The 17,603-nt window shown below is 45.3% G+C and overlaps 1 non-coding gene across 1 annotated transcript; it reads right to left on the reverse strand.

The window, feature by feature from the left end:
• Positions 1–2,172: 2,172 nt before the first annotated feature.
• On the reverse strand, positions 2,173–2,245 carry Trnav-cac (transfer RNA valine (anticodon CAC)). The gene has a single exon. It is a non-coding gene; the product is annotated as a tRNA-Val (tRNA).
• Between the last annotated feature and the right edge of the window lie 15,358 nt (positions 2,246–17,603).

Genomic DNA, 17,603 nt, shown 5'->3' on the forward strand with positions numbered 1-17,603 from the left:
CATATGAAAACTTTCACCAATTATTTAAAAAATTCCTGCAAAGCTCAATTGGGTTAAAAATAAAACGATACGTGTTCTTTCGTTAGTTTGCAACACAACAAGAAAAAGGACCTCAACAGTCAACTCGAAAAACATCACTTGCACAACGAATGATAAAAAATGCCACCATCAAACGAAACATTCGAAGTCCCTTTCAAAAGATCCTCAGGAAAAATGATTTGTCCCTTAATTAATCTTCAATCGTGCAAATTGGTGTACAGTCTAGCAAAAAAAAGGCAAAACATTGGCAAATCCTTCGACGCAAGAAATTGCACATCGGTAGCTCGGTTCGGTGTACGGAAAATTCGCAAAAAAAAAAACAAGCAACCTCCTCTTCCCGCACCGGAAACAAACCGAACGATCGAAACGTTAGCGAAGGAAAAACGGAAACGGTTTCGTACACTACATTCCCAAAACCCATTTAGAACGCATTATCGGGTCGAGAAATTTTCAAATCGAGGAAAACCAATGGGAAACCGGGGAGAAGGAAAATCAAACTAGTGACACACACTGCCACACCGACGGCTAGGGAAACGTTTTGACGCACCCAACCTGGTTCACTCAATCAATCGCACATTTCGAACTTCAATCAACAGTCGTTCGCCGGATTCGACAGGCGAAAAAAGTGGTCCTTTACTCCTTTTCCGCCGTACTCGGGTACGGGTACGGGTCTACGGGAAAACTACCCCGGGGGGGCCGGGTAAGAAGGGCGATAAAAACGCCAGCCATCGATAGGTAAAACAAACCAAAAGGGAAGGAGGAAAAGGAGAAAAAAAAAGCTGCCCGGAAAATTCCCGTGAAAGGAGCGCACCTAGGAGAGGAAACAAAAAAAACAAAACAACGGCAGAAGGCAAACAAACGTACGGGGCACAAAAATCATGATTGATCACTGTTCCGAACTTCGGTACAATCAATTTTCCTGTTGCCGACGTTTGACGTTGACCTGTTTCCGCACCGTAGGTCGGATGGCTTTCGTCGGCAAGGAGTACAGGGTACACCGTCCATGCAACGGCTCCGGGAGGGGGGGTGATAGGGTCGGGAAAATGGAGGAAAAAATATAGTCGAAAATTTGCGCGTCCAATTGCACCAGGGCCTAGGCTAGAAGGAATCCGAATCGGGCGCATTCCAGGACAGCGTTCTAGCTCGAATCATTTTCCGATGCCATGCTGGAGTGGGGGAGGAACTTGCCGGAGGGAATGCAAGAAAATCCCGTCACTCTTTGCAACCGGAATGAAGCTGGAAAACGCGATCGCCGTAAGGAAACGTCGACGTTCCGGCAGCGGCAACTCAAAACAAAACCCACAAAAAAAACACAATCACGCACACTGTGAGGAATGACCGGATGCGAAGGGGCGAGGGGTGGGGGGAAATGAACCATCACAACACGCCAAACATCACATACATCAACGGCAGCAATCGGAACTTCTGGCCCTCATCTCTGGCGCTGGCAGGCCGACGAATTTTCACCCGCTGCCCCTTTTCTCGCAGCACACCATCAAAAACAGCGCCTCCTGTGTGTGTGTGCTGGTGACATCTAGGGAGGAGGGGGAGCGGAGGTGGGTGCAGGAAGGGGTAGTACTCTTTCCTCGCGAAAGGATGGAAGAAGGCTGGCACATTTTCCCAACCGAAAACGTCAAGACAAGGCGGACGTAAAAGCGAGCGCTAAAAGAATAACATCAAATGCACCAACAACGTTAACTTTCACACACACACATACACACAAACATACTCACACTTCATTTGACTACACATATTCAGACAGTAAGGATGCATCGCCTATCGCGGCGGAAAATCAGGATTAATCAATTTTTACATAAATAAAACCCTCCTTAACAAAGTGTGACGCAAGAGTAGCCACTAAAACAGAAGTGTTGAAAATCAGTTTAGAAATATTTTAGAAATGAATGGATCTATTTCTATCTAATTATACTAAATACTACTTGTATATCACAAAATTGATAGAATAATATTAAATGATAATATTAGAAATTTATAAACAGTCCTATCGTATATGAATAATCTCAAATAAAATTAAGATACTTTAGTAAAATTTAACTTTGGAGTAAATTTGTTGCCACAGATTTACACGTAAACACGATTTTAACAAACAAAAACCATAAAAAAAAGTTTTCCTGTTTCCGCCCGGGTTCGAACCGGGGACCTTCTGCGTGTGAAGCAGACGTGATAACCGCTACACTACGGAAACGCTTGTTCATTCTCCGCTTCAAAAACGGTTTTGTTATCAATTGCTTCAGTGCGCTTTGAGAGCGTCTTGCATTTTCTCATCGAACAAAACTGGCCAGTTTAAAATGCATCTCTTATTCTTAAAATCAATTCGTCTTAGAACACTGTGAAATGGAAAATATGGATTTGAAAGGGTACACTCCAGCAGTTACAAACACACACACACACACACACACTCGAAACATGCCAGAGATGGTCGAAACAAAAGAAATCAAAAACACTCGTCCTCGAACACCGCATCCACCCCCTCACGACGGCCGCAAAAACCCCCCCGGGAACGGGACAGAATCCTCGAATCCATGGCTCGAAGTTTGGTGGCGATGCTCCTGACGGCTCCGATGGAAGAGAGTTTAGCGTCCGCGGCGCACGCATGCTGGACGAAAGTTTTGCTGGAGTGTAGCGGGTTGAGGCGAGGGAGAGAGAGAGGGCCTCTGCTTGCCTGTTGCCGGTCGGTTTTGTGCTGGTGACATTTTCCCACCTTCCACCATTGCGTTATCCTCCTTAAGTAAGCAGGCGGAACTGGCATCGACAACGCGACGGTGAAGACCGTGGCCGATGGCAGTCGATTACGGGGGAGTCGCTGTCGCTGTCACCAAGAACGCCGTTGCATTACCGATTGGTGGGTTTTCTTTTCTCGCATGCACGACTGGAGGCGTATAATTTCCATCATCAGAATCAGCAGTAGAATAAAGGGCTGCTGGTGATGATGCCGCCAGACAGCAGAAGCACCGATGTCTGGAGGGCGATAACCGAGTGCTTTCCAGATAACTCCGCGCGGGAATGGAGAATATTACGTTCAGCAACAGATTTCTCGCCGAACAGAAAGAAGGGTTTGTCAATTATACGAAAGCTCTTGAAACATTCCTCAACTTGACCCAAAGGAAAAATAAGCTGCAGAGCAGTTCTATCACATCTTTGGAGCATTTGCAAGATTGCATAACATCCATTAACCTCCCTGGGTATACCTTCCCCTTATCTGCAATCCCCCGGGTCAAAACAACAGTCCATGTGAGATTTATTTTTTCACTTTTCCTACTTGTACACATATTTACACTTCGTCTACGATGTGCGGAATTTGGAAAACAAAACCCGAGAGAGAGAGAAAAAAAAGGCGTCGAGAACATGAGACGCCACGTGCAGACCAGCATATGGTTTGGAATGCTGGCAGCTGTGCACACCCCGCGCACGGGAACTGTGCCGGCGAATACTGATTGAACCGATACGTTCCATTTCGTTCAAGCTGATGGCGTTATTTATAGCGTCTCCGAAGAGGGAAAACCCCTTCGGGGCCATGGACACCGAGTCGCGTGAGGTTCCGCCGTCGTACACACATTCTAAACGAAGCGTTTGATTTAAACAAACAGCGCCAATTAAGCACTTTTACTTGCCTGTTGCCGGCTGTGTTGTTTTGTGTTAGTTCACGTTCACAATATTTAAAAAAAAATGGTTCCGTTTCCTTCCCCTTTAAAGATTGTTTTAAATTTCATTTTTCTTCAATTTGGTTTACTTGTTTTAGAAAAGTTGAGAGATTAGATGTTTTAAAGATGTTCTCATATGTTTTTAGAAGTTGATTTAGTTTTGGATTGAGTTGTTCTTATTTTGTTATTCATCGTATACATATGATAATATAAAACTTTGTTTTAGATATGAGAGATTAGACGTTTTCATGTGTTTTTAGCGGTTGATTTAGATTTAGATTTAGTTGCTCTTGTTTTGCTATCCATCGTCTACAAATGAAAATATAAAGCTTTGTTTTAAATATGAGAGTTTAGATGTTTCTAAGATGTTCTCATGTGGTTTTAGCAGTTGATTTAGTTTAAGATTTAGTTGAACTTGTTTTGCTTTCCATCGAATACATATGAAAATATAAAGCTTTGTTTTAGATATGAGAGATTAGACGTTTTTAAAATGTTCTCATGTGTTTTTAGCAGTTCATTTAGTTTAAGATTTAGTTGCTCTTGTTTTGCTATCCATCGTATACATATGAAGATATAAAGATTTGTTTTAGATGTTAAATTATCTTGTTCTTATATGTTTTGTTTGTTTTGTAATTGTGAAAACTTAGAGAAAAATGTAGCAACTTTGTGGAAAAATGTTATCGCAGGAAATTGCAACACAGACCGCTTAGCGAAGGTGCTAACACATTTCGATAATGCATTTTCTCCCCCGGACAAACAACCTCCTCCCCTCCCCTCTCACAACCGTCCTCCTTCCACCCCCCACCCCCCTTAACCGACCAAGTTTAAATCCCAATCAGTTGCACGCTCGCCAGCCACCGCTGCAATCCGTTCAGAACAAACGACAACAAACCGCCATCACAAACACTTGTGTCCTCGTAATGGTTCGTACACATCACACCCTCAACCTTCGTCCCGCGCACCCTCGCTGCACCCTTCGATGCACCCTCTCCGTCTGGCGCGGGGGTTTCACATTCGTCTAAGATTCGAACGGATCGGAGCGCCTGGGAGTTGAGTCCGTTTGCAAGCGGTGTGGCGTGGTTCCCTCTATTAATCCTTGCGAGCCAGCAGTGTTTTCTTTCCTCCCTCACCCCACCCAACCAAATCGCCCCGCTGCCCACCGACCGAGGAAACTGTTGCGGTGTCACATTTGGTTTCACTCCTTCGAGAAAGTTTAATGCAACATGCGGCTGTAGATCTCCCGCCGTACAAGCAGCAGTCTAACGTCTAGCTTTTCTGCCCCACATGTGCAACACATGCCATTGTGTTTGTGTGTGTGTGTGTCTAGAAACAACTCTCACCGAAATGAGACCATTTTTTTTTTCTTCCCAACCCGGTTGGTTGTTGGCTGTCTTCACCGTCGTTTTCCTTCATCCGGCGCACATGTTTTGGTTTACACAGTTTGCACTCGAAACGCAGCCTGGAAAACGCATGTGCTGTGGCGGGAAAAATAAGTTTGACGCCCTGCAAGCAAACGCGTCACCGCCTGGCAGCGGTATGGCATCCACCCGTAAAGGACTCGTCGATTGCCGTCATCCGTTTTGGCTTAGGCTTATGTCAAAGAAGTGACTGTTTTGTCTACAATGTGTTGTTATTTCCCAAGATTCCTAGAGTAGAACGATCCTTTTCCTATTGCAGATCGTTAAAAAAGAGAAACGAGTGTATGACACCCTTAAAATGTAACATTTTACACAAGGCGAGTATTTTAAAAAATGAAAAATACATTATTCCCAAAATTCATACGATTCATATCCTTTTGCAAAATATTTATTATTGAGGAAACAAAAGTTCATGAAATATATCATTTTATTTAAAACTAGTTAAAAATTTTAAACTAATATTTTAAAACGTTACCAAACTGGGTTTTACAAAGGGTTTCACTGGGAAAAACCTGTGTACACAGGACGACCTAAACAACTTAGGCATAAATAAAAAAAAAGACGTCTACAAACAGGACACTTAAATCGGCAAGTCACTCGGTAGAAACGTAGGGAACTGGATAAAAAAAGGGGCCAGAGTGTAACTCAAACAATCCTTCGCACTTATCGGCCGAGTTCGAGTTAACTACGGCAAAAATTGCGTTTGTTTTCAATTTCCCAACCCACTCCGAACCCGAACCGGTGCCACACGCCGCAAAACCGTTGTACTTAGCAGCGGTACCAAACTTAGCATACGCCGTCCTCGACGGACCCCAACCCGTCCCGGGACTTGCCGATGTCCACCCAGCTGATGGTGGGAGGCGATCCCTTTGCCTTTTCAATCATGTTTACCGAGGACCGGAAATGGGATCCTGCCTTATATTACCAACTGGCCAACCCGCAAGGATGCCGATGCTGTTCTACTAGAGAGACGGCGGGGGGAAGGAAAGGATTCCGATGGAGGAAAAACGGTAATAAAATAGCGGGCGTGGGGAAGGGGCGGGAAAATGGAGGAAAAATACACGCCGGTTGAAATGTGTGCCACATTTGTGTCCTCGGCTGGCTAGCTTCGAAACCACGTTCGTGCCCTTTTTACGGAACGCCATAGCAAGAGAGAACGAGAGGGTGGGGAGAACCGAAAGAAGGGACAGATATACACCGTGTCGGAAAAGCACCCCCACACCCTGCCAACCCTCCCGCGGGGTGGGCGGGGTCCTGCAGTGATAAAGGAAAATAATGTTTGTCTTCCTTCTGACACCATATGATTAAAATACCTAAATAAACATATTTGAAGCGGTGACACATATGACCATATGTTACACGCTCCGATTCGACGGATGCTATGGTATGCGCCACTGGATGCCCCCCCACACTCCCCCGGTTCATGATCGATTTACTTCGGGGCCGATTTTGCGGATCCCAAGCTGGGAGGTTCCACTTTTTTTGCTTTTTCGCCCTCTTGTCGGTTTCGGTTCTGTTTTTCCTCGCACCACACAACTCGATACACGGTCGACGCATTAAAATACGGGAGCCAAATCGTCCGCAGCTGCTGACGGAGCAGCCAATTTACGGCCGGAATGGGGGGAATGGGAGCCGCCTCGGGGTGCCATGTGGAAAATTTCACACAGTTCTCTTTTTTTCCGCCTGAAGCTGGCGTCCCTTAGATTGCATAGCCTCTAAGTGGAATGTACTTTCGCAGGTGTTTAGGTTTCTTTGCAATTATTTTGCACCGAAATAGGTTTTTATGTCCCTAAGAGTGTCGCAATTACTTTCTTCTTTATTTACTTCCATTGCAGGTGAAGTATTTCGGGGAGAAAACTTACATTTGTTTATGATTTGATTTTGAAATGATCATGACAAATAATTTGACAGAAAAATGATTGACAAATGAATGAATGAATGAATGAATGAATGTAAAATTAATGCCTTTGATAATCTTGTTTAATATCGTCCAAACCGATTTCGTCACCTTTTGTTTATGAAATCGCACGGATGGAGGATAATTGTGACCGGAAAAATCCTCCCAAATAAGCACGTGCCAAGCCCGTGGGAAACACGGAAACCTATCGGGTGAAAGTCCACCAGCCAAGGCAAAAGGGGGAAAGGCAGTAAATTGTTCACTGCTGGAGAAAATAAACTAACCACGCACCGCTTGGAGTGGAGGGAATTCTGTGTGAAAACCCGTTCCCGAAATCGTTCCGACGATTAACATCAGCAAGACGCCGGGAGGAAAATCTCCACGTGGACGCTTTTCCCCCGGGGTGGGGCCGGTCGGTTAAAGATTCGTTTGTGTTTCGGAGGGTTCGGTGCTTGCCGTTTCCTGTTTTTCGTTTTTGTTTTGTTTCAATTCCTTCTTGAAGTTCCTCCGAATGCCGCCTGGTTCTTATCTCTCGGCCAGACAACTTTTCTGGTTTCTATCGTGCGAGTTAAATATGTATTTTCGAGTGGATTCAACTTTGGCGTTTGGTGTGCTTTTCTTTCCCTCCCTCCCTTTATTTTTTCGGGAATCCTTTCGGCATCTCTTCGCTCTTTCTCTGTCCACCCTCGGTTGCTCACTCAATCTGGCACTCAACCGGCTTACAAGCGGCCGAGGGGTTGCGTAGTTTGAAAACCCATTTTCCCACCCTCCCGGAATATCCAGCCCGCGGCACGGCGAAAGAGGTGCGTCTGTAGTTTTTCAAAAAAAAAACACCGTCCCGATTGCAAAACGATATGCCATTTGCATCATGTTTGCTCTTGACTCGTCGGTCGGGAAAACGGAACCGAGTGAGAGAGAGAGAGTGAGAAACGCCAGCTACTCGGGAAGATTCAACAGATGATTCTCGTAAGAGGTTCTGAAGTGGCTTGGTCTGGGCTTCATCAGGGGAACGGGTTGGATTTTCTTTACTTTTCTTTTTCCAAGACGCCAGACGTAAGTGAAGACGTAGTGAAGACAAAAAGTTTGCTACTAATCGGAAACTGATTTGGGGTTGGTTAAAGTTTAATTTAAATTCAAACAAAGAAAATAAAAAAGTGAAGCAGGCAATAAATATAAATGAATTAAAATCAATTTAACAATGCAAGAAAAATTTGCCATTGTCAAAAAAGGGAAATTCAAAATATGAAGTAAAACAGTACAATAATTATCTGCAATACATTTAAACTCAGTGAAATCAAAAACTGATTATCAAAAAATGTTACTTTATAAAGAGGAGATTTGATCCAAAAATGCAAAAGTAGCAAGAAAAGCATCATTGACAACAATTAACAACAAATTAGGTATAAAAAAAGAAGGAAACATTCCGTCATTATGCATTTTGCACTACTAAATTTTATAGAATGTAACTAACATTGTTACAACATCATGCCAAACATTATTTTGCATAACAATGGAATCTTAATGCTTTTAAAATTAAATTGTTAGTGCTTTTTCTCTGTTTTGAAAATAATTACTTTAACACTTGCAACTTGACAGAAGATTATGTTTTCATGTGCAAACATTTCGCGTCCCCCGTTGTGAAACAATGCAAAAATCCTGGCGGTGCATGATGTGCCGCGAGGAATAAATTAGTTTTGCAATGCTGTCATCGCCAAAACGAGCGAAACAAAGAGAAAGAAATGAACTACCACCTTCCGCCTCGCCCTGCTCGGGAAAAAGAATGCACCGAAAGTGCGAACAACATGGGAGAAATGTTATAATGAAAAAAACAAAACCAGCATGCACAAAAAAAAATACATCCTGCAGACATTCCTCGGCAGCATAAATGCATACTCCCCTTTTTCTCCCGCAGACGAAGCGCAAGGGAATGAGTTCTTTCCGATTCCGATCGTTCGCATCCTTAGGGGCTTTTCGCGCGAAAAGCGGGTGAGGAAAGAGCTACAATACAAAAAAAAAATGGATGCTCGATTTGCGGCCAGGACATTTGTGGTTTCGGTGCGGGGAGGGGGTGAAAAGGTGCTTTCGTGGGGTACTGATACGACCGCAAGTGGAAAAACCCCCCGGTGGAAAAAGCAGAAACCGGTAGGATTTCATTTCGTCTACTATCGCGCGCGCCGGTGTCGCGGGATGCGTGCGTATTCAGTAGGATAATATCCTCAGCCATACACACACACACACACACACAGACTCATACACCCGCCAGGATGTCGAAAGACACCCACTTTCCACCGGCGTAGAACGGCGTGGAAATGCGATCTCGTCTGCACGCCAACTGTTCAACGCAAAAGCGACGGGGGTTGGGGGTGGGAACAGAGGAGTTGGGAGGAAAATATCCTCACACAAAGTAGGGGACACCCTCCTTGGCCCGAGGAGGGGTGGGGGGTGCAAAACGCGAGGAAAAGCGCGTTGAAATTAGATTAAAAACCAAATGTTACGTCTGTTTGTGACATGTTTTTATAATTTCATTCTTCATTCCTTTTTCCCACCATTCTCTCTTTGTCTCTTGCTCTCTCTCTCTCTCACTCGGTGCGTTCTCTTCGGTTCATCGCACCAGCTTTTCTTGCCACGGTACAGACACGAGTTTTCCATAGGAGAGGAGTTAGTAGCAGCGTTTTCCCAGTACTTTTTTCCTTCTCCATTACTCTGTATTTATGTTTTTCCTTTTTTTTTAAATATCTTTTCCACTGTTCCCCATGCTCCTTATGTCAGGCCAATGTGGCCAACGGATTGTCCCGGGTGTCATCTCCGCGAGCAAGTGCGTTTGTGGCGGGGGGAGAGGGGTGGCAAAAGGTTATTCGCCAAAAGGGAGCGAAATCCGGTACAGATGGGTTTAACAATCATGTTGTGTGCACAATCCGATGGAATTTCTTCTTTTTTTCCCGGGTGGCTCCCCCCCACTCCACCCCTTGCGTTAACCACTAACGATCCCAAACGAACGGTTGTCTTTTTTCCCAACTCTTGTTGCATGTTTTTGATGGGTTCAGAAACAAATCGCCCTAAATATGTTCAACCGTGCGCCCAAACGACGGAAAGGATATGCGATAAAACCAATGCATGGCAAATGACAGTCGTGGGGGTTTTTTTCTAACTTGTTTTCCCGGTGGCATGCGTGGAAATTATGGTTCCAATTCGCGGGGAACATTGAAAAAAAAGGTCAGAAAGGACACGATCAGGTGCACGATACAGAAATTGAAGGATTAAAAACAGGTAGTTTGAGGGGTTTGTGTTTGTTTCTTTGTCTTCTACCCGGAAAACGAAGGTAACGACAATCCCTCCAAACGCATCCGTTTAGGTTGGTGCCCCCCCGCAGGAAACAAATCACTGGCCAAGATTGTTAAAAGCCGTAATAAAGACACACGAGGGTAGAAGTTTTTAATTTATGTCCGATACATTTATGACGCACGGTTCGCACTGAGGATTTCCCAGGACAAATGTATCACTCGTACCATGTTGCGTGGTGTTGGGTTCGACGAGATTTTATTCCTTTTGCCTGAGCAAACACACGCCGCACGCAATGGTGGGGCCCTCCGTTTTTTCCTCCTCCGAAGAAAATTCACCGAAGGCTGGGAAAATCAAACACGCCGCTCCGATCGTTAGCCGTTGCGGAGAGGTAGGGTTGGGGGGGGGAAATCCATTGGATCAATCTGTGCCACATAAAACCTGCGGGCTATGGGGACCATAAACGGACACCTTCCGCGAACGAAAGGTGGGGCGGTTTTCCGAAGCGCGCAGCATCGTCGCGCGACGGTTCGGTCGGGTTGGAAAAATGCCCGAAGGCTGTCCAAAAATTTGTCCCGTACCACCATATTGTCTTTTTACGATAGATGGTTATGTTTCGGACTTTATGTGGCCCCATTAGCCTTCCGCCAGCATGCGAGGGAGTGAGTCCGGCTGCCCGGCGAAATCAATCGAACACCGGCTGTCGGATGGATGGATGGTAGGGAAATTCTCCCACCCCGTGAGCCGTGGGACGTTATTTTGGCACATCGCGTCCGCATGCTGTAAACCAATCCCATTCGAAGGACCGATTTCATGATTCCAGCATTCGCGTTCGACCACAAAATTTGGAAATCGATGTTTACGTTCCGCCCCGTACCATACGACTTCGAATAAAAAGTGATACATTTTTGCGATTTTCCGGATAGGGTGACAGAAGAACTAAACCGTCAGAAGAACGTCGCATAAGAAGTGACAACATCATGTTAAAACGAATTAAAAACAAACAAATAAAGAGAAGCTAATTTTAAACTCTTACTGTATTTTCATGTAACACAAATGGAAGTGAAGTTAAAAACAAGACAAGATAAACGCTAAGAAAAGCGCTAGTTATTTGTTTCTATTAAAATTTGATCAACGTAAATCTACACTTAACTACATCTATAAACAAAAGCAGATGAAAAAGAGAGAATAAAACAGCTCGTAAGAAAATAAATGCGTTTGGCATGATTTTAAAATGAAGCACAAATACTCTTATATCCAAAGTTTTATTGATATTCATAGAACATTGATAGAATGGCTAAATTCTACAAATTTAATTTAAAACATTCAATTAATTGAATGTTGCATATCCGAAGAGGTTTATGTTAAACTTTTCTAAATTATTGTAAAGCATTAAACGACGGTCCATCCTTGTGGCGCCCGCATTTTGGGCCTCGATTCGACGCCGCAGACCCACAGAAAGCGGCTCGCTCGTACTTCGGCGAATTTGTCGATAGACGAACGCACATACCGAAGCCATGGTTTATGCTGGCTGCTTAATCTCCCCACGGGGTCGCCATCGAGATGATGGCGTGGTGCAGCTCACGGCCTACCGAGGTCGCGTGATAATGTATTCCTTCAAAAGCGGATTTTCTATTTCCCGCTCAACCAACGAGCCGGAGGATGATGCTGAGATGCTGGTCTGCGGGCGCCCTTGGAAAGGGATGGCTCCACACCAATTATGAAGGAATGTTTCCATCATTTAAAACCAATCAACGCTCGACGTCGGTACCGAAAAATCGCGGCTCACCAGCATTTCAGAACGTTCGCGTGGACCATTCCATCGGTTCACGAAACGTACTTTGTCCCAAGCGGTTTCGAAGCGAGCCAGCAAAGATGTGGAGAAATACCAGCAGCTTACACAGACACACACGCACGCCGTGAATCGCGAACCATCCCCCCAAAACCCACTTGACGCTGTCCAGAGCCAGAGTTGGCGGTGGAAAACAAATCGCCGGCTCGACTTGCTGAAAGAAAGATGAACCGAAACCGGGCGAGGAGTGTTGGAGCTTGGGGCAGCGGTATCGTACAACCTTTCTGACCCGCCCGGCGAAAGTAATGCGGGAACCTGCCAGCAAACAGACAGCCGCTGTCAGCCCGGCTCACCGTCGGGGAGAACGAACATTAAATCTTCGTTTTTCACACCGCCATACGCTGATGAACCCGAGTCCTGGGTGAACTCCAAAACATAGGCAATTGGCGCGCAGTGGAACCTTCTGAGAGGAATCTAGAATAATTGCTACGTACCGACACGTGCGTAGATGTTTGAAGAATGATGTTTTCCCCCCCGCAGAAGGAGAACCTACCAGAAGGCTTCATCCCAATTCAAATAGTTGCATTAGGGACAACCCAACAAGCGGGGCATTCTTTGCAAACACTTGCGACGACCTCGTTCGGGCGGGATGGGTAACTCCCGGGACGACGGGCCAGTGCCAGCCGTGACGCCATAGCGCCGAACAGGCAGTCCCCCCCCGGCAGTCCCCGGTTGTGCTGAACAAGTGTCCAAAACAGCTGAATGCACCGTCGACGGTACCGTCAGCTGAATCAACAACGCGTCACCGGGCCACACACACATTAGTCACACCGCGCGCCATTGTTTTCAACCAAGAACCAAGGGGCCACAGTTGTAGTCCCACGGGCAGACTGGCACTCAAAACAAAACAACACCGACGCTTACGGCGGCGGTACTATGTAGACTTTGTTCTTTCGTTTTGGAAATGAAAACAGAAAGCGAGTAGCAATTGGCATTTGAAGCACCACAAATGGGGACTTGAATATCTTACGGTAGTATTTATGTACCGGTAGAGTTGCTTCAGAACTTGAAGACTATGTCGAGCTCGCTTAAACTGTTATCAATAACCTTGACAAGCCAATGTAGATATCTAAGATTGTCCAAGCAACAAAAGTATATGATTCAACTCCCGATATTTAAGAGCAGATATCACAGATTTAGAACCAGACAAAATCCCCAAATTCTCCTAACGCGGTCAATTCGCCCAACGCACTTGGACGCGGGGAAGATATGCCGGACGCTGTGCAGGCGAGTGTGTTTGAAGAAGAAACAGACGCACCCAAATATTTTTAAATACCAACACTGGACAACGGATACAAAACAGACCACTAGCCTACGGTGCGTCCATCGGCATTCCATCGCAAAACCACATCGCAGTACGGTCTGCGGGGGGAGAACAAGCCGGAACACGCTGTTGGTACCAATGGACGAATAGCAGACACCTTTTTCGCTACCGGGTTTTTATTTTCCTCCCGTTTGTGTTTGCCTATTGCCACACCGGAATTATGCGGCCCAAATGCTGTTTACCTTCCAGGTGAACGCCACAAAAACGGACGGACTCACGCGCCTGTTATAAATCATTTCCAAATCTGTGTAGCTCAACGCGGAGGGGTTTGGGGGCGGCGGGATGGAAGGCTGGACTAACAACGAAACACACATGCCGGCGGGTACATATGCCCGACGCCCGATTGTGACGAAAGACGAGCGCGCGCGTAACGTGATACAACGCAGAGGAGGTTGTATGGTTTTCCTAATTGATTCACTTAACGGAAACCATTGCGCGTCATAGCTTTTCCGCACGGAGTGCCGGTGTTTGTGTGTGTGTGTGGAATTTATCAAGTCTATGGGGGACTCGCCGCCTCTCGTTCTATCCCAAAATTCCGCCAAAATATATCTGCCAGCCCCTGGCTGGATTCTCCGCGCGCCGGAAACCATTTGGAACACTTCAAACTTGCCCGTAAAACGGTGGAAGACGACTGCCATACGATCGCTAATGAGGCAGCGGTGCTTGAGAAGGTACAGCCGCCCTGACCTCGGCACACTAGGCACACCTCGGGAGTCCCTAGGGGTTTTGATTCTGACCAGCTTTTCGCAGATCCTTCACCTTACAACGTACCTGAAAATAGAACGAAGAAATGAAACACACGGTCAGTCAGTACCCATTGAGTCGTCTACTTTCGACCCGACGCGATCATCTTCATTATGGCCCAGTGTGCCAACTAGCGGCAGCTGCCTTCTGTGACACCCTCTCGCAGCTACTGTTTGAAAGATCGAGACACACTCCCGCTCTCTACTCCAACGGACGGTTGTGAGTCCTTTGATGCCCGTTAAAGCCGCAGATCCTCAACACGACCAGGTCCAATGGTGCACTACCAATGACAGCTTGTTGCCATAATTACAGATACCAGCCAGCCGGGACGTAGACCACCGTCGTCGTCACTGGTGTGCTGTCTTTTGGTGACAAAAACAAAGTAAACTACCAGCGAGTGTATGTACAACACCAGCAACGGACCGGTTGCGGCTGATGGCAGTTTTTCGCCTTAATTAAGACTTTTGCCAATGTCCCACCTAAATACGGTTCACGCTGTTAATAGCCAAGGGTTTTGAAGGTTTTCACATTTGTCGCTTGCGTCATGTGGTGTGACAGTTGTTTCGTTGTTCAACTACACACTTGAGGCACAGCCTACTTCCAAAATAATTAGAACAAATGGTAGGCAACATGAATTTGGTTGGAATTCAAGCTTGCTAAGATGAACACTAAACACGTTAGTTATGGCGTTATGGGTCTTATAAATAGTTCTTCGTCAAATTGAAGTAAGATTAAGAAAATTTGTTCACGGAGGATCATTTGAATGATCTAACACATGACAAACGATTAGGCCATTGTTTGATAAAAAGGAATAGACTGTTACTTATAACATCTTTTATAGGTTAATCACAAACACAAATGGTTTACCGACATGAACAACCTAAAGATATCGAAGGAGAGGAAAACACGATTGCGAAACCGATGAAAAATAAGCTCCCTAATTGAGATACCTCTTTCAGCAGGGTGCTAACGCAGATTCCCCAAACATTCATCAGTCGTACAGCAAGAAAAAAGAAACAGAGCTTAGGAAAAAGGGAAAACACATTTGTTTTACTCAGGTGTTTTCAGAGGCGATGTTTGAATCCAAAGTACTTGCGCTTCCTTTAAAACCCCTTACAAACCCCCGGTGGTCCGAGTGGGGTGGGGAGCTTCCAAACAAATTGATGCCATATCTCTTTTTTCGGGACGGGCCTTTAAGCCCTTCCCTCCCCACTTTCGCCCCTCTTTTCCCCAAAAACTGGCCGCGCGCCGAAAAGCGCGAACCCAATCGAGTTTAATGGCGATTTTATTTATTCATGAAAATCGGTACAAATAACCGCAGCTTTCGTGTGCAAAAGTACCACGCGACGCGTTCCGTTTACCCTCAGGTCTCACTCGTTTCCCCTCGCCCCTCGGCAGTTGTTTGTTCTCCCACAAACGCGACCTACCGGAAGCTGTCTTTATCCGGTCTCCCCGTCCACGTGAAGCAGTTTCGTTTGTTATTTATTTTTCAGCGCATCTCACTCGTCGCCAAAGTCGTCGTCGTCGTCGGTTGTCGCAAACCGGCAATACTTGGCGTGAGCTGGAGCAGCTGTTGCTACTGCCTGGTCGCGCGGCTTTTCCCGTGGTCCATTTCCCGCCTGGGATCAGAACCGTACACTGGCTTTAGGGGCCAGAGAAGAAAAAAACGCACCCCACGCGAGAAAAAGCGAAAACCCTGGAGCTGGAAAAATACCGACATTTCCCGTCCCCCCATTGGACGCAAATGTCGCGAGCGGCTAACCACAAAAGGACGGAAAGCCGTACGAACACCAACTCCGGATTCGGATCCCGATCGCATTCGCCAAATTCTGGCGATTAATTTGATTTATTGACGCGCCCGAACGCGTTATCCCAAAATTTTAACTTCTCAGCCTCTCCTCTCCAAAGGTTCCGGTTGCAACTGGTATCAACTGCAGCTGGGGTCACTTCCAAGCGGCTTGTCCCCCTTTGCGGTGTTCCGGGTAGCATTTTTATATTCAATTTCGAAGCAGCTTTTTTTGTTTCCTGCTTTTATTTTATCTGCTCGGGAATTTCACACCGAGCAAAGAAAGGCATCCGAAATTGATGTGATGAATTTCGAAAAGGTACGATTCCATCGATCGGTTTCCTCTAAACGTTTTTAGAGGGGAAAACTCGCACCCATCCCACGCCCCGAACCCTTTCGGAAAATGCAAATTCTACCACATGCCGGAATGCAGCCCTACCTCGAGTGCGTGAGTGCTTGATGAGCATTACCCGGACCAATATTTGGCCAGCGAAACACGAAGACACGCACCGCACGCGCGAAGGCAGGCAGAGGAAAAATCCATTATCTATGTTTTTCGCTCAATCGATGCGTGGCGAGGTCGATGCGGCAAACCGCCGAACCGCGATCGGTTCCTCTGCCGACTAATTGTTATTATAATAATAATTAATAATTAATGAAATTTATGCGCCACATTCCCCAACCTCTCAAAAACCCACTCAAATCCTTCCCTCGAGGCCTTTTGCCAAGCGTCTGAAAACACACGCATTTTGGGATTTCCGAATGCCTTTTCCCTCCCCCTCCCCAAACACACGTGGCGCAAATTCAAAAATTAAGCTAATCAACCCAATCAAATCAAACGCCGATGAGAACTACTCAGGTGGAGGTGCGCTTGATGATTTGATAAATAACGACCGCGGAGCTTCGCTACCGGCACGAGATGAGTTGCTCAATTCGCCGGGCAAATGCCATTCTTTTTTTTCCTGCCATCATCGGCATTTTCCGAGTTCGGGTTGGCAGATGCACCAAGTGAGGCGTTGATTATCGTATGCTTTCAATTACATGTATTTAGATTTCCGCACGGAAACGGGCTTGTTTGGAATGTGTGAGATGGTGTAAATATTTCAATTAGCAAGCTGTCGTTTCACATGATTATAACAATTATATTCTACTTCAAGTAGATACTGTTTTTTATAGATTATGTTCCTTATTAATTTAACAAGAATATACTAAATGTATTTAAGTTTTATGGCACGTTACAGTTGCTTCGTTTTATTTAAAAAGAATCAAAATATAATTTAATACTTTTTACTATCTTTTCACATGATTATAATAATTATATTCTACTTGAAGTAGATTCTGGTTTTCTAAATTATTTTATTTATTTATTTAACAAGAATGTACTGAATGTACTTAAGTTTTATGGCACTTTACAGTTGCTTGATTTTATTTTAAGAAAATCAAAATATAATTTAATATTTTTTAAATTTTACATTTAATTGTGTCCAACATTCGAGGTTATTACGGTAAAAATACTTCAGTTAGTAAACTGTCTTTCCACATGATATTCAAATGGTAATAGTTATTACATTCTAATTTAAGGGACCACTCTTTTTTTGTTCT

The sequence above is a fragment of the Anopheles coustani genome, chromosome 3, assembly GCF_943734705.1.
Source record: "Anopheles coustani chromosome 3, idAnoCousDA_361_x.2, whole genome shotgun sequence".
Lineage (NCBI taxonomy): Eukaryota > Metazoa > Arthropoda > Insecta > Diptera > Culicidae > Anopheles > Anopheles coustani.